The sequence below is a fragment of the Oryctolagus cuniculus genome, chromosome 8 (assembly GCF_964237555.1).
Source record: "Oryctolagus cuniculus chromosome 8, mOryCun1.1, whole genome shotgun sequence".
Lineage (NCBI taxonomy): Eukaryota > Metazoa > Chordata > Mammalia > Lagomorpha > Leporidae > Oryctolagus > Oryctolagus cuniculus.
Genome location: NC_091439.1, coordinates 110753602 through 110774941, shown reverse-complemented (window position 1 = coordinate 110774941; position 21340 = coordinate 110753602). Strand labels below are relative to the sequence as shown.

At 50.8% G+C, this 21340-nt stretch overlaps 1 protein-coding gene and 1 long non-coding RNA gene across 2 annotated transcripts in view; both read right to left on the bottom strand.

The window, feature by feature from the left end:
• The window catches only part of SCFD2 (sec1 family domain containing 2), a 343673-nt gene that overhangs the window by 82093 nt on the left and 240240 nt on the right, over window positions 1-21340 (bottom strand). The gene's annotated exons all lie outside the window — the stretch shown is intronic.
• On the bottom strand, window positions 6903-18974 carry LOC138843399 (uncharacterized). The gene is made up of 2 exons (XR_011378067.1): window positions 13288-18974; window positions 6903-13084 (listed from the first exon to the last, which is right to left on the bottom strand). It is a non-coding gene; the product is annotated as an uncharacterized lncRNA (long non-coding RNA).

The window sequence follows — 21340 nt, the reverse complement described above, 5'->3', positions numbered from 1 at the left end:
AATTCTGATATTTTGGGCCTAAACAAATATCAAAGGTTTTGGAGCCACAAACTTCCTGCTGATGTAGGTGTGTGTGTGTGCATGTGTGTATGTGTGTATGTGTGTGCATGAGTGTGCATGTGTGTGTGTGTGTGTGTGTTTAAGGGGAAACTGTTCAGTATTTTTCACACTTTCCCTATTAGGAAGAATCTGGAAAAGTTTAACACCCATCTTCATCTTTGGAAAAACTGTACCAAAAATATTTAAACTAAAGTATGCACACATTGCTTTTCATTAACTGGGCTGCCCACCCTGTGCGCTTGCACTGCTCCAAGACCAAGGCGGGAGCACGGCCAGGCCCGGCACGGCAGTGCCCGGGAGCCGGGAGCCGGGAGCAGCACAAGCTCTCAGTTCTCACACGCCCCGCGGGCCATCTTTGCATGCAGCCATTTGGAGACCTCACCTTAAACCATTCAAGTTTTTATGACTGGAATTTAACTGAAAAATGTGTTTACGTTGACTTCATTAATCTATACAAGAGCGTGGCATAAATGGGATTAGGTAGCTTCATTAGTTGGGATAAATTCAGCAGCCATCTGACAGATAAATAAAATTTATAACTCTGCAATAGAATAAACATACCCACATTTGATCGAATGATTTTGATAAGTGTGCCAAACCAGTTCACTGGGGAAAATCTTTTTGATGGTAGGGGATGAAGTTTCCGGACATCCATTAGCAGAAACACGCCCTCCACCAATACTGTGCTCCTACTGTAAAAGCTGTCTCTGGGTGCAGGTGTGGAGGCGCAGTGGGGTAAGTGGCCATCTGGGACATCTGCATTCCGTGTCACAGGGCCTGGTGCCAGTCCTGGACACATTGTGCTTCCAGGACAGCCTCTTGCTAACGAGCCTGGGAGGCCGTGGATGGTGGCGCAGGCCCTGCCACCCCTGCGGGGGGCCCAGAGGAAGTTCCTGGCTTCTGGCTTTGACCTGGCCTAGCCCTGGGTGTGGGTATCTGGGGAGTGAACCAGCAGATGACAGATCTATCTTTCTCTCTCTCTCTCTCCCTCTCACTCTGGCTTTCAAATAAATAAATGAAAATTTTTTTAAAAAAGTTAACTCCAAATGAATTATAGATCTGAATATAGGAGCTAAAACTATAAAAGAAAATTTATTTTTTTTTTGGACAGGCAGAGTGGATAGTGAGAGAGAGAGACAGAGAGAAAGGTCTTCCTTTGCCGTTGGTTCACCCTCCAATGGCCGCCGCAGCCGGCGCACTGCTGCCGGCGCACCACGCTGATCCGATGGCAGGAGCCAGGTACTTCTCCTGGTCTCCCATGGGGTGCAGGGCCCAAGCACCTGGGCCATCCTCCACTGCACTCCCTGGCCACAGCAGAGAGCTGGCCTGGAAGAGGGGCAACCGGGACAGAATCCAGCGCCCCGACCGGGACTAGAACCTGGTGTGCCGGCGCCGCTAGGCGGAGGATTAGCCTAGTGAGCCGCAGCGCCGGCCCAAGAAAATGTATTTTTTAAAAAAGATATTTATTTAATTTTTTTGAGAGGCAGAATTATAGACAGAGAGAAGGTTTCATCTGCTGGTTCACTCCCAAGTTGGCCGCAATGGCCAGAGCTGGGCTGATCCAAAGCCAAGGGTCAGGAGCTTCTTCTAGCGCTCCCACGTGAGTGCAGGGGCCCAAGCACTTGGGCCATCTTCTACTGCTTTCTCAGGTCATAAGTAAAGTGATAGATCAGAAGAGGAACAGCCCGGACGTGAGCTGGCACCCATGTGGGATGCTGGCACTGCAGGCGGAGAGGCTTAGCCTACTACACCATAGCAACAGGCCTAGAAAACTTTTGTTTTAAAAAGATTTATTTATTTATTTATTTATTTGAAAGGCAGAAGCAAAGAGATAGATAGATAGATAGATAGATAGAGGTGTCTCATCCACTGGTTCACTCCCTCAATGGCTGCAATGACTGGAAATGGACCGATCCAAAGCCAGAAGCCTGCAGCGTCTTCCAGGTCTCCCACATGGCTTCAGAGCCCCACACCTTTGGGCCATCTTCCACCCAGGCACATTAGCAAGGAGCTGGATTGGAAATGGAGCGCCAGAACTAGAACTGGTGCTCATGCGGGATGCTGGCTCTGCAGGCAGTGGCTTTATCTGTTATGCCACAGCAGTGGCCCCAGCTATATAAAACTTTTAAAAGAAATCATAGGAGAAAACCTTTGAGATATTAGATTAGGCAAAGATTTCTTAGATATGCTAAAAATGAAATTCATTTAAAAACGATAAGTTGGATATCGCTGAAATGTAAGAATTTTGATCTGCAAAGGAGACAGTTAATAAAATAAAATGACCATCTGGGAGAAAATATTTGCACAGTGATATCTGATAAGGAAAATAACTCTCAAAACCCAAACATCAGAAAACAGCCAAATGGAAAAATGGGAAACAGGTGAACTTCACAGGGAAGACACATGTAAGGGGAGCAGCACACGGACAGGTGCTCAAAAGCCCTGGGCGCGAGGAAAACCCAAGTTCAAACCCCAAGGCCATACCTTGGAACGCGTGTCAGAAGGACTCAACAGCAAAACAGAACAAGGAAAAGCAATGGCAGTACTCGTGCCTGAGGACACGGAGCACGGAACCGGCACGTAGGGCTGGTGCAACGCAAGACAGCACGGGTATCTTGGGGAAAAGCCTGGTAGCTGTTTAATACAGATAAACGTATACTCGGTGTAGGACCCAGGAGTCTCAGTCCCGGGATGTGAAACTGAAGGTTATGTGCACACAAAACTGTGTGCGAACATGGGAGCACTTCAGAAAGTTGATGGGGGAACAGAGTTAAAAGATACGCTCATTTTAGTGTAAACAATTATGAAATCCATACATAATTTTTTCCTAGTAGACAAATTCCACGAACTTTTTGAAGATGCTTCATGTATACAGATTTCAGAATTTTTAAACTAGAGTAAACCCACCTCTTCTATTTTCCACGACTTCTTGAAATACTCTTGCATTTGTAATGACTTTACTCATAATTTCAAAAGCAGGAAACCACCCTGGTGTCCTACAACAGGCTAACGGGGAAAAAGGGACACGGCCACATGGTGGATGTCCTGCCCCATAATAAAAATAAGTGCACAACAGACACACACAAGGACCTGGAGCCCCAGACGCAGGACACAAGTGGAAGAAGGCACGCTGGTGCCTTCCACGACACCCTTGCAAAGACAGGACCACGAGAACAGCAGACGGCCCGTGGCCCCCAGGCCTGGAGGTGACGGGCAGCTCTGACTGCGAGTTATAGTGGTTGTTGCACTATGTTTTTCCACCAAAACTCCCAGTACATTGTGGCAAAAAGCTAATTTTATTGCATGTAAATTAAAAATAAGAATTAAGGGGCTGGAGTTGGGGCACAGCCAATTGAGCCATATCATAGTGCAGGTTCAAGTCCTGGCTGCCCCACGTCCAATCCAGCTCCCTGCTAACCCACCTAGGAAGGCAGCAAAAGATGCACCCAGGAAGGCCCACGTGTTAGGCCCCGGCCACCTACGCTGGAGACCAGGACGGAGTTTCTGGCTGCTGGCTTCAGTCGGGCTGAGACATGGCTGTTGCGACCATTTGGGGAGTAAACCAGCAGATGAAAGAGCTCTCTCTCTGGCTCTCCCTGTCTTTTGGTCACTCTGCTTTCAAATAAATAAATAAGTAACCTTTAAAAAATAAAACGTAATCTCTCATGTAAATGTCTATCAACAGAGGACCTTTCAAATAAGGTACGAGGCACTCTTCAAAGGAATAAAGTATTCCCATCAAAAAAAGAACAAAAAAGCAGGACAGGGTGTCTAACAGAACAGCAAGCTGCTAACGTCTAGGCACACGGGGATTCCACTGTGCAGAACAGACACGCACGTGTGTCAGTGACACGGGGGGACACTCCCCACAAACAGCGGGAGAGGTTAGTGATGAGGGACTTCTCATTTCCTATTACTGACATCTTACAATGATGTGTGAAGTCTCTGAACAGAGTTCTTAATACAAAATGGTGCATATATAAAATCTTCTCTCCCAAGCTGAAGATGTGCGTGTATTCACCAACAAAAGCACAGAATTGAACATGCAGGGCACTTAAAAACGGGGTGCGGCAGTAATTAGAGATGGAAGCTGGGTTCTGAGTTCAGAGTCGATCTGGAACCTGGGACCCACAGTTTCCCCTTGGGCCGGGGTTAGTTTGAATGAGGTTTAACGCAGCCCAGGCCCCCGTCCGTGGAACCAAGGGAGAGAGCAAACCAACCAGAGGGAGGCACGTCCTGGCTGCCCAGCTGATTGCTCAGCCTCTAAACCTTGTCTCAGAGCACACGAGTTCCCAACGACATGAAGCTGGGTTCTCGCAGGAAAATGTCTAATCCCTTCACAGTCACACGCGTCAGTTACGGGCCACAGAACCCATCCTGACCAAGGTAAGGCCTAGGGGAAAATATTTGATAAATGACAATAACCCAACGGTGATCAGAACGTCACAGGGCAACCAAACCTGGGAGTTAGGGCTCATGGGGCCTTCTGCTAGGACACACTTCCCATGGGGCACAGCACAGACAGCGTACCCGAGGGCGCACTAATGAAAATAAGATGGCGGTGCCATGATCTTTTAAAAGCACTGGCTGATGCCCGGGTGCAAGTGTACTACCTCTTGAGAATTAACTGGAAATGCAAATGAACTCTCCAATACCCACAGAGTTCCGAGAACTTGTCCAGTGTGAACGGTTCTGTCATGTTTCTGATTTTACTAAGCTACGCAGGGGTGTTCAGAGGCGTTCGGCGGCACCTGACCCGCGCCCCTCCCCACGAGGCTGGCTGACCTCCTGTGAGTCTGCACAGGGGCTGCAGACCCAGGAGACGGCCCTGAAATCCCATGCAATCCGCTCTCCTTGGTGCAGCCTGGCCTAGGGGGTGCATGGATTTTCTCGTAGACGAGCTTTTCGGGGTGGTAACTGGGCTGCTGTGCACTTCCTTACAGGTGCTCAGACGCGCAAAGGAGAGCCAGCTTCCAACAGCGCTCTTCGGGAGACGCACGTGGGGACGAAAGCCGATTTGCTGAAGCGCTGTGCAGCAAGTGCGCCTTCGTCTGAGGCTGTGAGCCTGCCCATCTGCATTCGAAGTGCACAAGGACAGAGATGGAGAAGAGAGAAGGCAACACCAGGCTGCGAGCACAAAGCAAACAAAAAACTACACATGCACATGCACATGCACGCACACGCACACAGACACACACACATGCACACACACTCGTATATATACACATGCACACACACATGCACACACACGTACATATATGCATGCACACACACAGACTCGCACACACACATGCACACAGACACACACACATGCACACGTACATATACACATGCACACACAGACACGCACACACAGAGACACACACGTACATATACACATGCACACACACAGACACGCACACACACGCACACAGACACACACACATGCACACGTACATATACACATGCACACACAGACACGCACACACAGAGACATGCACACACACAGACACACACACGCACAGACACACACGTACATATACACATGCACACAGACACGCACACACACATGCACACACACACAGACACAGCATTTAACACTGACAAAAATCCTTCTGTAGATCACTTCTCAAGAAGACACTTTGATTCGAATTTGATATTTTGATTGATAGAATTTGACTATTTGACAGTTTGGTTAGAATTTGATTATTTTTTCCCTCTAATCATACTTCAATTCCATAAGACAGAGTTCATGCAACTCAAAATTTAACTTCCTACAATGCGACAGCTATGCGACAGAGTGAAAGCTTGCAGTGCTGCATGGGAGGAGCCTGCTGGTGTAGACGGGAAGTGTGGTGTGCAGCCCTGCTCACTAGGCTCCTGGCTTTGCTGTGACAACTGTGCACGGGAGGAGCCTGCGGGTGTGTAGACGGGAAGTATGGTGTGCAGCCCTGCTCACTAGGCTCCTGGCTTTGCTGTGACCACTGTGCAGGGGAGGAGCCTGCGGGTGTGTAGACGGGAAGTGTGGTGTGCAGCCCTGCTCACTAGGCTCCTGGCTTTGCTGTGACAACTGTGCACGGGAGGAGCCTGCGGGTGTGTAGACGGGAAGTGTGGTGTGCAGCCCTGCTCACTAGGCTCCTGGCTTTGCTGTGACCACTGTGCAGGGGAGGAGCCTGCGGGTGTGTAGACGGAAAGTGTGGTGTGCAGCCCTGCTCACTAGGCTCCTGGCTTTGCTGTGACAACTGTGCACGGGAGGAGCCTGCGGGTGTGTAGACGGGAAGTGTGGTGTGCAGCCCTGCTCACTAGGCTCCTGGCTTTGCTGTGACCACTGTGCAGGGGAGGAGCCTGCTGGGGTGTAGACGGGAAGTGTGGTGTGCAGCCCTGCTCACTAGGCTCCTGGCTTTGCTTTGACCACTGTGCAGGGGAGGAGCCTGCGGGTGTGTAGACGGGAAGTGTGGTGTGCAGCCCTGCTCACACAGGCTCCTGGCTTTGCTGTGACCACTGTGCATGGGAGGAGCCTGCTGGGGTGTAGACGGGAAGTGTGGTGTGCAGCCCTGCTCACTAGGCTCCTGGCTTTGCTGTGACCACTGTGCATGGGAGGAGCCTGCTGGTGTGTAGACGGGAAGTGTGGTGTGCAGCCCTGCTCACTAGGCTCCTGGCTTTGCTGTGACAACTGTGCACGGGAGGAGCCTGCTGGGGTGTAGACGGGAAGTGTGGTGTGCAGCCCTGCTCACTAGGCTCCTGGCTTTGCTGTGACAACTGTGCACGGGAGGAGCCTGCTGGGGTGTAGACGGGAAGTGTGGTGTGCAGCCCTGCTCACTAGGCTTCTGGCTTTGCTGTGACCACTGTGCACGGGAGGAGCCTGCTGGGGTGTAGATGGGAAGTGTGGTGTGCAGCCCTGCTCACTAGGCTCCTGGCTTTGCTGTGACGACTTCGGCTAAAAATGTCTTTAATTAAGTCCCAAGGTTTCGATTCTGTGACTGTTTCAATGACATAATCTTTACTTCAAGGTTGCCACAGTGGTAGACGGACCACTCCATTCATTCATAGGTGCCCCTATGTAGTGCAGTGGGATGGGGTTAAAGTGAGCTAAACCGTGGGATGGTAAACACTCTGCTCTGTGGGTTTCTGATCCCTGCTACACAGCACAGCCACACGCAGGCCTGCCAGGGGACACTTTCCTCACTTCTCTCAGGAGCGGCTTCCTACGGCTCCTCCAGCACTGCCCCCCAGTATTTGACTTTCTAGGGGTTCAGCTGCCACTGGTGTATAAAGGACCTTGTCCAAGGTGAAAACGAAGAGCAATCGTGCAAACGGAGGCCAAAGGACTTTAAACTCTTCTGTGAAGGAGGTAAAACCCTTACAGAACTGCTCAGGTTTGGGATGTTTACTTCCCTTGTTTGCTGGAGGGGAAAAAAACAACATACCAGGAGGACTGTGCAGCCTATAAATCTGCTACCAGACATATGCTGCGCGGATTCCCATCGAGACTTCTATTATGTGGTCCTGGAGCAGCAGACCCAGGCCAGATGGGCGGGCTGGAAAATAAAACACATCCCTCACAAGAAGCTATTACTGGGTCAATAATATGCTAATGAAAAGGGCTCCTGCAACCGTCTGTGGGATCCCGGGTGGCAGAAGCCACCTCTCGGCGCCCCCTGCAGGCTCAGAGACCCCAGACACTCGCGGATGCCGGAGGGGACACAGGCCGCAGGGAACCCGGTGGGTCCCTGAGGTGTGCTTTGCGCTGCGGGGTTTCTATGGGGTCAGGTGCTCACACAGTGCCGCACCAAGTACGGAGCCCTCACAGCGCACTTCCGCGCTCACCACGCGGTGCCCAGCAAAACGGCCCCCAACAAGGTGAGCAACCAAGGCAACGGCCTGGGCACCCCGTCCCTGGATCTCGGGGAGTGCAAGAGGAAGGACCTGAGTTTTGGAGGAGTAACTGTGGAGAGAGGGTGAGGGGAACGCAGAGAATGAGCCACCAGGTCTCTGCCTTGGACGGCAGAGGAGCACAGGTGGTCTGGGCGGGGCTTGACGCAGTGTTTGGCACACGTGCAAACTGCTGCTGTCACAGCATGCGTGGTGTGGGCAGGCTCGATGGAGCACCTGGGACACGTGCAGACTGCTGCCGCCACAGCACGCGTGGCCTGGGTGGGGCTCGATGGGGTGCTTGGGACACGTGCAGACTGCTGCCGCCACAGCACGCGTGGCCTGGGTGGGGCTCGATGGGGTGCTTGGGACACGTGCAGACTGCTGCCGCCACAGCACACGTGGCCTGGGTGGGGCTCGATGGGGTGCTTGGGACACGTGCAGACTGCTGCCGCCACAGCACGCGTGGCCTGGGTGGGGCTCGATGGGGTGCTTGGGACACGTGCAGACTGCTGCCGCCACAGCATGCGTGGCCTGGGTGGGGCTCGATGGGGTGCTTGGGACACGTGCAGACTGCTGCCACCACAGCACGCGTGGCCTGGGTGGGGCTCAATGGGGCATTTGGGACACGTGCAGACTGCTGCCGCCACAGCACGCGTGGCCTGGGCGGGCTCGATGGGGTGCTTGGCACACGTGCAGACTGCTGCTGCCGCAGCTGATGTAGTCACGTGTCGCCGTTGGTGCCGAGACACCGGGGTTTTACTCTCACTAAGCACCCCAGAACCCAGCCTCAGCTTTCGCTGGCAGTCTTGCCGCCCAGGGGAGTTTCCGTATGCGTACGTTTGTCGTCTTTTCAGAGTAAAAGCACAGTGCATAGATGTTCACTTAATTCAGACACCTGAGGGACAAGCCGGCTCTGTGCAAAGGGGCGCACACGCCTCAGTGGCACTGCTTCCACCACTTCCAGGGGAGCCCTGGGCCTGCACAGCCGGTGAAGCTGGGCTCAGTGGGGCGGCTACGTGATTCTCTCCTTTCGTAAACACATGGCGGTGGAACTGCCAATTCTCCGACCCAAGTCTGGAGGCACAATCACTGCTGTGGCTTCAACATCCCATGCTACAGACAGTTCCTTCCTCTTTCTTTTCTTTCTTTCGAGATTTGTATTTATTTATTTATTTGAGAGAGTGAGTTACAGAGAGAGGGAGAGACAGAGAGATCTTCCATCTGCTGGTTTACTCCCCAAACGGTTGCAATGGCTGGAGCTGGGCCAGGTCTAAGCCAGGAGCCTGGAGCTTCTTTGGGGTCTCCCATGCGGGTGCAGGGGCCCAAGCACTTGGGCCATCTTCCACTGCTTTCCCAGGCCACAGCAGAGAGCTGGATTGGAAGAGGAGCAGCTGGGACATGAACTGGTGCCCATATGGGATGCTGGTGCCGCAGGTGGAGGCTTAGCCCACTATGCCACAGTGCCGGCCCCTGGCATTTATTTCTGTGTAGGCAGTAAAAGCCTTTGTAAAGAAGTAAACAGAAGTCAGAGGTGGACATTTGGCCTGCTGGTTACGATGCCAGCTGTGCGTGCCTGGCCCTATTCCCCATCCTGGCTTCCTACTAATGTGGCTGCACCCCTGCCACCCACATGGGAGACCTGGATGATGGAGTCCCTGGCTCCCAGCATTGGTCTGGCCCAGCTCTGGCTACTGTGGTCATCTGGAGAGTGAACCAGCAGATGGGCTATTTCTGTCTTTCTGTCTCTCTGTATCTGTCTCTCTGTCTCAGCCTCTCAAATATATAAATAAATACAACAAAAAAATGGGACACACTGGGCCCCCTCCCCCACACGGCACAGCCGGCAAAAGCTGAGTGTGGGGCCCAGGTCTATGGCACAGCTCAGCTGGTGCCCCTAGACCTTTCTCCATCCCCTGGAAACACAGGAAGCAGAGAGGCACTGCAACCAGTTCATGGAAAATGGAATTAAAAGATAAGCTTATCTTGGTGTACAACTATTGTTAATCAAATTTAAAAAATTGTTTAAAGACATGGAAATGCTAACTAACCTGCTTTGCTCTTCACATACTGAACACATGTATTGAATTACCACACAGTGCTCCATAACCAGTTACAGTGAAAACCCACGAATATGAGCAGGTCCTGGACTTCTCCGAGGTTGAAACGTTAAGGCAGGATCTAAATATTGCGATGGACGATATAAGTATGCAAGGAAACCTACAATACATGGAAAAGTTCCCGTTTAAGACAAAATATTTTCTGAAAAAATAAAAAGCCACCTGTCTAACTCGCTTGCTCTGTAACCTTTTACCAGCCTACTTTTTACAGCCGCGTGCTGCCGTTTCATCGTGGTTTCCTCCACTTGTGCAAATGTCCAGTGTCCAGCAGCCGACGAGCGGCCGCTGGAGGTGACAGCGTTCTCGGATCCGACCTCAGATTTCTTCCTGGGCCCATTTGCGTGCCACGGAGGGCTGTCCCTGTCCCTCCCCGCGGGGCCTGGAGGTGCTGGGATGAGCTCTAGCTTTAGGACCCAGAGCCTGTGCCTGGACTTTATACCTTACAACAGCGGCGGGTAGCCGTAGGGTTGGTACCAGGAACACCCAACTCGGGCACACGCGAGTCCAAGGACTTCTGGTTGAAGACGGCAGAGGTGAGTGGGAAGGGGGCTAAGAAAACACTGCACCGCAGCTCTGCAGGCAGCAGAGATCAGATGGGACCGGGAACGGCTCTGCGGGGAGCCGGGAGGCCCCCATCAGCCGAGAGCGAAGTCAAAGTGATGGCTTCGAGCCAGCGGCAGGCAGGAAACAGATGGCAGCACAATTAGAGCCCCTGATGAGGCTGGAGACCCGAGGTGGCTGTCACCTAACACTTACAAATGAATCGGGGAGACCTGCGGCGTGAGAAACGGTGCTGAGAAAGAAGCCGGCCACGCTGAGCTGGAAGCAGCCCTGGACCACGCTGCTGTGAAATCCCAGGCACTTGTAAATAAAGACTGATTAAAGTGAAAAAAAAAAAAAAAAAAAAAAAAAAAACAGAAAAGGAAAATAAATAATTATCTGAAATAAACTTTATTTAAAAAAAGATTTATTTATTTGAAAGGTAAAGTTATCGAGAGAGAAAGAGAGACAGAGGTATATCTGCCATTGCTGGTTCATTCCCCAAACGGCCCCATCAGCCAAGGGCTGGGCCAAGCCAAAGCTGGGAGCCTGGAGCTCCGTCTGGTCTCCCACGTGGGTGCAGGTGCCCACGGACTTGGCCATCTTCTGCTGCCTTCCCAGGGGCATTAACAGGGAAATGGATTGGTAATGGAGCATCCGGGGCTCAAACCAGCTCTCATACGGGATGCTGGCATCGCAAGCGGCAGATTAACCCAACATGCCACAATGCCAGCCCCGAAACAAACTTTATATAGAACAAAAGGTGAGGGCTAGAGCAGGGAACATGTTAAAGTGTGCTAAGCATTTTATTTAGTTCAACAAGAAAAGTAATTTGTGAATTACATTTAACATTCTATTTCTGTACATACAAAATACACACATACATATGAACCTATAAAAATAGGATTTTTGCAATGGTAACTAGGAGTAGAGGGAAACATTTGTGTACTTCTAAGATATTTAAATAATACAAAATACCTCCTTTAAAACTACTCTCGTTCGAGTGTGAGTGTTCCACCTGAGAAGACACCTGCATCCTACTTCAGAGTGCCTGGGTTTGATTCCCGGCTCCAGCTCCTGGCTCCAGCTCCCGCCTGTGCAGACCCCGGGAGGCAGCCTGCACTCACAGGCGAAACCTAGACTGAGTCCCTGGCTCCTGGTCCAGCCCCGGCCATCGCGGCCATGTGGGGAGCGACGCAGCGGACGGGAGATCTCTCTCATTCTCATTCTCTTTTTCTGTTTGTAGAATAAATTAAAAATTGTTTTAAGTTCTAAATAAAAGCCTTTAAAACTTAAGAAAAATCAATAAGCTTCCCAAAACATCTTTCTAAAATACAGACTCTTCTTTTTCGACATTGGTGTGATGGTGAGAGCTTGCTGCTCTTGGAAACACATCGCAGCTAACGGGGGCACCACGGCAGCCCTAGGCCTCACGACCGAGCTCCTGCAAAGAGGAACCGGCCTTCGAGCCTGCAAGGAGTGCAGCCAGTGGACAGCGTCCACAGTCGGCCATCTGCATCCTCCTTGGCTTCTGAGCCACGGCCACACTGCTGCAGGCAGTACCGGGAAGGGGCGAGCGCCCAGCGTGGCCAGGTCCTCCCCACCAAGTCTCCTCCTGCGGGTGACCCTCACTGTGCGTTCTCTCTAGGGTCGGTCACACCCCGGGGAGACCGGCATCAGGGCCTGAGGTCCCCTCACTCCCGTTCTGCATCCTGCTCTGTCCTCGCACCCGGCACACTGACGCCACAGAGGAGGGCTCTCCCTGCTCATCTCCACTTTCAGCTCCTGCACCTCTAACCTGCCTTAGTACTTGCTTTCTGGAGGGCCCCACAGACACAGGTGTCTTCAGGGTTCTATGTACTTTGTAAGCACTCTTATCCTCTAATCCCTCGCCAGGTCTATATTAAAAAAAAAAAAAAAAAAAAAACTCTGCCCTGGCTGTGTAAGGGGCCGTCACGTGATCTAAGCAGCACCAATCGCTACTGCAACCTGGGGCGGGCGTTTGGCCTAGCGGCCAGCGCACCGGCTGGAATGCCCACGTCCCATATCACAGATGTGGACTAAAGTAAAGGAATGAACAAAGACTGTCCACACAAAAGGAACGCGAAAGCAAGCAGAAGTCATATCCTACCAGATGAACAGACTTCACACCAAAAGCAGGGAAAGGCGACAGGGCAAGGCACTACAAAACGACGGACAAGTCAAGTCAACAGGAGCAAGTGATACTCATGAAGGCGCATGCACACAACACTGGAGCACCCCTACATACAGCAAACGTCAACGGACCTAAAGGAAGAGGTGGACTCCAACAAGATAATACCAGCAGACTTCACACTCCACTTTCACCGACGGGCAGCTCGTCCAGACAGAAAATCAAAAAAGAAACAGCAAGCTGCAGCCCAGACCTCCGGGAAGTGACCGTCGCCTAGAGAACATCCCAGCCAGCACCTGCAGAGCGCAGATCCAGCACGCGAAGCCTCCTCCAGGACAGGCCGCAAGCCAAGCCTCAGATTCTGAAAAATTTAAATCGTATTGTGTATCCTTTCTGACCAAGAATGCAATAAAAGTAGGAATCAATCAAAAGAAAAATTTTGGAAACTAAACAAATACATAGAAATTAAACAACTTATTCCTGAACAACCAATGGTCAAGAGAAGACACTAAAAAGAAAAATTTTAAATTTCTTGAAACAAATGAAAATGAAAATACACCATACCGAACCTTTGGAAGACAGCAAAATCAGTACCAAGAGGGAAGTTCACAGCAATCGATTCCTAAATCAGAAAGACAGAAAGATCTTAGATAACCTTTCACTCCAGGTAGAAAAACAAGAACATGGGGGCCAGCGCCGTGGCTCCTTGGTTAATCTGCTGCCTGTGGCGCCAGCATCCCATATGGGTGCCGGGTTTTAACCCGGTTGCCCCTCTTCCAGTCCAGCTCTCTGCTGTGGCCTGGGAGGGCAGTGGAGGATGGCCCAAGTGCTTGGGCCCCTGCACTCGTTTGGGAGACTGGGAGGAAGCACCTGGCTCCTGGCTTCGGATCAGCGCAGCGCTGGCTGTAGCAGCCGTTTGGGGAGTGAACCAATGGAAGGAAGACCTTTCTCTCTGTCTCTCTCTCTCACTGTCTATAACTCTACCTGTCAAAAAAAAAAAAAAAAAAAAAAAAAAGAAAGAAAGAAAGAAAAAAGAAAAACAAGAACAAATAAATTCAAAATTAGTAGGAAGAAAATTACAATAAAGATCAGAACAAAGAGTAAAAAACAGAAGATCAATGAAATGAAGAGCTGGTTCCTCAAAACGATAAACAAAATTGACAAACCCTTAGCTAAACTAAGAAAAAAAATGACAAAAGTCTCAAATAAATAAAATTAGAGATGAAAAGGGCGACATAAAAACTGGTAGCACAGAAATACAAAGGGTCATGAGATCATTACGAACAACTACAAATCTGGTAACCTAAAAGAAATGGACAAATTCCTGAACACATGCAGCGTAACAAGACTGAATCATGAGAAAACAGGATACTTGAGCAGAACAGTAGTGGGCAGAGACTGAATCAGTGATAAATACTTCCCATCAAGGAAAAGCCCAGCACCAGATGGTTTCAATGTTGCTTTCTACCAAGCACTTGCAGAAGTACTAATACCACTTCTCCTTAAGTTATTCCACAAAGTACAAGCGAAAGGAACTCTTCCAAACATGCAATGATACCAGCGCCACTCTGATTCCAAACTAGGCCAAGATAAAAACACGAAGCTACAGGACAACATCCTTGAAGAACATAGACGCAAAAATGTCCAACAATGCCAGCAAACTGAATCCAACAGGACGCTGAAAACGTTACTCAGCAGATCAAATGGGGTTCATCTCAGGGATGCAAGGAGGGTTCAACATACATGACTCAACGAACACGACACATGGGGCCAGTATTGTGGCGAGCAGGTCAAGTCACCGCTCACCACGCCAGCATTCCGTATCAGAGTGCTGGTTTGAGTCCCAGATGCTCTGCTTTTGGTCCAGCATCCTGCTCATGCTCCAGGAAGCTGGCGGAAGACGGCCCGTGTGCTGGGCCCCTGCTACCCATGCAGGAGCCCAGGGCAGAGTTCCTGGCTTCTGCTTCAGCCGAGACCAGTCCTGGCTGCTGCTGCCATTTGGGGAGGGAACCAGTGGGTAGAAGATATCTCTCTTGCTTTCTCTCTCTCCCTCGTTCTCTGATGCTATATCTTTCAAATAAGCAAACAAATAAACAAATAAATAAAATCATTCACCACAGCAATAGAATGAAAGACAAAATCACATTATCTTACTAGATACAGAAAAAGCTTTTGATATAATTCAGTTTCTTTTTATGAAAAAACTGACTGAATTATGCATGAGAGGAATGTACCCCAACATAACGCAGGCCGTGGATGGGTATAACAAGTCAACAGCTAGCACTATCCTGAATGGGGAAAGGCGAGGGGCTTTAAAGGATGTCCACCTTCACCACTTCTGCTTAACACGGTACAAGACGCCTGGGACTTAGGCAAGAGAAAGAAATCAAGGCGTCCAATTGGAAATGAGGAAGTCAAATTGTTCCTGTTTGCAGACGGTGTGATCTTTTATATAAAACACCCCCAAAACCCCATTAAAACCAACGAATTCAACAAAGTTCCAGATACAGAATCAAGACAGAATCAATAGCACTTCTGTATAGTAACAGCAAATTATGTGAACAGAAATCAAATAGGCAATCCTTTTTACAACAGCTACCAAAAAAAAAAATACCACGGAATAAATTCAACCAAAAGAGTGAAAGGTCTCTATAATGAAAACTAAATAACATTGATGAAATAAATTGAAGAGGATACAAAGAAATGGAAAGACATCTCGTGGTCATGCATTGGAGGAATCAGTATTGATAAAATATCTATAGCACTTGTTATCATTAGATTCAATGCAGCCCCTATCAAAATATCACTTACATTCTTCAGAGAACTAGAAAAAAAATGGAACCACAAACAAAATCCTAAATAGCAAAAACAATCTTGAGCCAAAAGAACAAATCAGGGGGCACTACACAGCTTTATTTCAAAACAGACTATTAGTCTACATTAATTAAAACAGCTTGGTGTGAGCATAAAACAGACACAGAGACCAGTGAACACAACAGAAAGTCTAAGAGTAAACCCACGCATTCACAGCCAAGTGGTCTGTGCAGAGGTGTGAAGAGCACGGACTGGAGAGAGGACAGTCTTTTCAGTAGACACTGCTGGGGAAAGTGGGTGTCCACAGGCAGGCGGAGGAAGCTGGACTCCCATCTCTCACCATATGAACAATATACTCAGTGGAAGACCAGAGACCAGGAAGCTGCTCACTGATGGTCATGGGCTGGCCGAGGGCAGAGTAAAGAGACCACAGAGTGAAGACACCTCCTACAGAATGGGAGAAAATATTTGCAAATGACACATCCGACAAGGGGTAAAGAGCCAGAAAATGTAAGGAACCCAGGCAACTCAGGACAAAAAAGCCCAAATAATCTGGTCTTTAAATGGGCAATAGCTCTAAACAGACATTTTTCAAAAGAAGACACACAATGGTGACCAAGGACATGAAAAAACCCACAGCATCACTAAGCATGAGGAACATACAAGTCAAAACCACAACGAGATACCGTCTCACTCAAGATAGAATGGCTTTTATCAAACAGATTTTAAAAATAACAGTTTCTGGGAAGGATGTGGAGAAAAGAGGGCCAGTATGCACTGTTGGTGGGGATGCAAATGAGCACAGTGATTGTGGGAAACAGTTTCAAACAATTCGCAACAGCACTCACCACGTGACTGGGCAGTTCCACTCCTGGGTGTACGTCCAAGGGAAACAAACCTCATGTGTGAAGAGAGGTCGTGCACTTCCGGGTTTATTCACAAAAGCCCAGAAATGGAAGCAGCGTCCATGTCCACCGACAGATGAATGAATGAAGAGAACGTAGAACACGCGCACAGTGGAGTACCACTCGGCATACACAGACGCACATCCGCTATTTGCAACAACTTGGGGGGACTGAGTGAAGTGTTCTGTTATGATCTCACGTGTGAGTGGATTTGAAATGTCTGCCCCCAGAGAAAGGAGGCCAGCGGTAGTTCCCAGAGGCTGGGGGCTGCGGGGGGGAGGGGGGGAGGCTGATCAAAGGGTATCATTTTATAGCGAGGCAGGAGAAAGAAGTTCTGGTGACCATTGTACAGCAGGGTGACTGTACAGTAACAAAGTCATGCGTGTTGTTTACAAACCTGCAAGGGAGAATTCGGAGTGTCTTCACCGTCAGGAGACACTGAGCATTTGATGAGACAGATACGTTTATCCTGGCTTGAACATGGTACAATGCATACATACACAGAGCTACCATGAGAGCCCGTGAGTACGTACAACTGTTTATGCATCAACTAAAAATAAAAAGACACACTACCTGAGTACAGTACATACGGAAATGTTGTCTTAGGACAGTTATTAAGTTATCTGACCAGCTGCCACAGTTTGAATGTCTGTCCCCTCTGAACTCAGGGTCTACCTGCGAATAAAGCAGCATGGTGAGGTGGCCGGGGTGGGTGACGAGGGCGCGAGTGGGATCGGTGCTGTCGTGAAAGACAAGTTCAGCCCCCACGAGCCTCCCTTCCCTCCACCCCTGCTCCACGTCCACACCTCCCTCTCGGATTTCCCAGGCTCCAGGATGTGAACCGACTTACACTAACCAGGCCTGACCTGCCTCAGACAGCACCGGGCGTGCTCGTGCTCGGGGTGGCACGGCCCCAGACGAGCCAATACATTTGTGTCGGTTGTGTTAAGCCCAGTTACCCAAGGCTTGAGACTGGCGGAACTGACGTATGGCGACAGAGATCAGAAGGGTGCTGGGACTGTGCAAAACCCACAGGGCTCTAGACTTCAGATTTGTGTAACTCACCGCACGGAAGTGGTACTTCGCTGAAGAAGCAAACAGGGTCCCCAGCTGAACACACCCCACAGGATAAGGCCCACCTCCCTGGGCAAGGCACCGCAGCCTGCATGATCCAGCCACCCCCAACCTCTCCCCTCCCCATACTCCACGCTCGCACGCCGTGCCCACCATGTGCCGCTCCTGGGGGGCTCACCTCCTGCTTCTGCACCTGCACTTCCCTCTGCCTGGATAGGAATCAATCTGCTGCCACCCAGGCACCTGCTGCTTCCTTCTCCCGACGTGTAGTTCTCATTCCTGTCTACACACGTGGCAATCAGCACTTTGCCGATTAGCTGGCAATTTACACGTCTGCTTCCCCTGCAACACGGATGGCGTCTGCAGGGCAGAATCTCGCACCAATCAGCTCTGTGTCCTTAGCTCCTATGCCATGGAAGGCGTCTGGTAACCGCTTACCTTGAACTCAAATCTACACAGTGAAGAGCGAAGAGCGAGAGGCTACTTTAACCATGTTCAGCTTAAACAAACTAAAACCCTCTATAGTATGAAAAGCCAGAGACGCACCAGCATTGCAGCACAGCGGGTAAAGCCGCCCGTGTTGCCAGCATCCCATGTGGGCACCAGTTTGAGTCCCGACTACTTTCAGTCCTGCTTCCAGCTGATGTGCCAGGGAAAGCAGCAGAAGATGACCCAACTGCTTGGCCCCCACACCTACGTGGGGTACCTGGAAGAAGCTCCTGGATCCTGGCTTTAGATTGGCTCAGCTCTGGCCGTTGCGGCCATTTGGGGAATGAAACAGTGATGGAAGACCTCTCTCTCTGTGTTTCCTGCTCTCTCTCTAACTCTGCCTTTCAAATAAATAAGTAAATCTTAAAAAAAAAAAAAAAAAAAGGAAGCAGCAGCCAGAGATGGTAAATTAAAGGATCAAAATAAATAGCTTAAATTAAGCTAATAGCTGAATTGCAAACAAGCAATTGTTTTTTGAAGTTAATTTGCAGGGCAGTGCTGTGGCATAGCAGGTTTACCCTCCACTTGTGGCGCCAGCATCCCATATGGGCACCAGTTCAAGTCCTGGCTGCTCCACTTCCAATCCAGCTCCCTGCTAAAGGCCTGGGTCTCCACACCTATGAGGGTGACCCAGAAGAAGCTCTTGGCTTCAGATCGGCCCAGCTCCAGCCATTGCGGCCGTTTGGGGAGTGAACCAGTGAACAGAAGACCTTTCTCTCTCTCTCTCTCTCTCTCTCTGGAACTCTGCTCTTTCAAATAAATAAATATATCTTTTTCTTAATAAAAAACAAAGTTAAATTGCACAGGTGAAGCAGGAGAAATGCCAAGGCTAACGGCGGTTTGTGTTTGTGGGCGTGAGGCGCGAGTTAGGTCAGGATAAACACAGCAATCGTGGTATCTGACATGGACCGAGAGCACTTACTATCTGCTAAGCAATTTGCTCTCATTATCTGGTTTAATCTTTTTTTTTTTTTTGACAGGCAGAGTGGACAGTGAGAGAGAGAGAGACAGAGAGAAAGGTCTTCCTTTGCCATTGGTTCACCCTCCAATGGCCACTGCGGCCGGCACACCGCGCTGATCTGATGGCAGGAGCCAGGTACTTCTCCTGGTCTCCCATGGGGTGCAGGGCCCAAGCACTTGGGCCATCCTCCACTGCACTCCCTGGCCACAGCAGAGAGCTGGCCTGGAAGAGAGGCAACCGGTACAGAATCCGGCACCCCGACCGGGACTAGAACCCGGTGTGCCGGCACCGCAAGGCGGAGGATTAGCCTAGTGAGCCGTGGCGCCGGCCTATCTGGTTTAATCTTTACAGTAACCCCTCAAATGTCGGCCATTACTGCTCATCTCACATTCCAGGACACTGACCTTCCAAGGGTGGGATTTGTTAGGGGCAACACAGGGCGTGACAGAGTGCAGACCCTGGGCCGGGGCCGGGAGACTCCAGAGCCTGTGGCAGAGGGACTGTGACTGGTGGTCCCCCGTGTCCGCGCACAAACGGCCTTGACACTGTGTCCGCCTACGGCATCTGCACAGCCACGGCCACCCCGGGAAGGAAAGCCTGGAGTCCCAGAGGTTTGGAAAGTAGCCCAAACGGGCCCGTTACAAAGCCACACGCGAGGCTGGGCGCTGACTTCCTGTGGTCATCATTCCCACACCTACGGGGAGAAAAGAGAAGCACGCTGGGGGAAGCCAGAGGCCCACAGACCTGCAGGAGTAGCTACAGGGCCCGGACGCCAGGAGCAGAGACGGGAAAGCAAACACACGGCTCCCACCACACCCGCCAGTGGCGACGCCGCGGTCAGCCGAACACATCTGGCTGCTTCTGGGTGTTCTGGGCACTGGGCATGGGAGTGTGGCCGCACGGGCTCTGGGTCACGGTGCTCCCGGCCACCACACAGAGGCCAGGAGAGCCACTCGCCGCAGCTCACTCCCAGGGTAACAAAGAACCCTAAAGGATCGCTGGTATCCCTGCCACGTTAGCCAACCCACGCTGCCAGAATTTTTAGTATGTTATTCTTCCAGGTGCCTTCCAAAACCAACATGTCCAGCGTGCGCTGCGACTCCATAATGCAGCTCATTTCTTTCGGGTCATAGGGGAAGGCAAACAGACACATTTTTTCACATTGACAGGCCTACAGCAGTAACAATGGCCTGCCTGTGTTCCACAATGGGGCCTTGTATTTTTACAGCTCAGCTGCATTAAAATACAGCCAGTGGCCCCAGACTAAGCCAGCGTCATGACCTCGGGGGAAGGCCCAGGGGACCCTGCTCTCCCAGCAGCCCCGCATCCAGCCTCTGCCGCAGCTCGGCACTCGGCCCCGTCGGTGTCTCTGGACGTTAATGTAAACTGTGTGTGCTTTGGCGCTGGACGAAGGGACAGCCCCTGGACTAAAGGGAAGAGCAGATTTCCCAAATTCTCCGAGATGTGCAGCAATCAGACTCCTGCGTAACATTTTTTCTAATACGCAATAGACTGCAGACCCACGCCTGGAATGCAACTTGGACAACAAGCAGGAGAGGACCTCCTGGGGAAAGGTTTCCCATGATACCTTGTGCGCTTCTTCCTAACTGCTGGGCCTCTCGAGGAGAGGAAAGACCCGCCTCTGCCCCCCCCCCCTCCAACCACTGACGCTCTCTGTGCTCTGCCCGCCTCCTTCAAGTGCTTGCCCCTCGATGGCAGGGGTGAGTCTGTGTGCACAGTTCTCCAAACGCAGCAAAGCATAAATGCAGGCTGGGCCTCTGGCCTGCAGCCCTCAGTGCCGACTCTGCTTCCAATCCCAGCTTCCTGCTCGTGTGTTCCCGGGGGCGGCAGGGCCGCCCCAAACACCCACCTGGTCCCCGCCGCCCACATGGGACACCTGGATCCAGTTCCAGGCTCCTGACTTCGGCCTGGCTCCAGATGCTTTGGGCATCCGGGTTGAGAATCAGTAGAGGGGAGATTTCTGTCTCTCTCTGTCAAATAAAGTAATTAAAAATAGTAATAACGCCCTCTGTAGTGTGCTGTGTTAGCATCCCCAGAGCAAAGCTGTGAAGAGTAACCCTGAACAGCTAAGGAGCAGGCAGAGGCGGCAGGAGCTGGGGGCTGGCTCAAGGGCGGGCGGGGCCTGGGGTCCCCATGCAGATGCGGTCAAATCCCAGCACCGGGAATCTCCCCTCCCTCCCCAGCACGGAATCGCAGCAGTAATGGTGCTGTCAAGTGAGGGCGGACCGCTCACAGCCGTTGGGTTCATTGCCGACTTAGTGAATCTCAAATAGGACTCTTTTTTTCCCCTAACAAACAGATGTTTATTAAATAGGTAGGTTAATTAAGGCAAAATCTGAAACTTTGTAAAAAA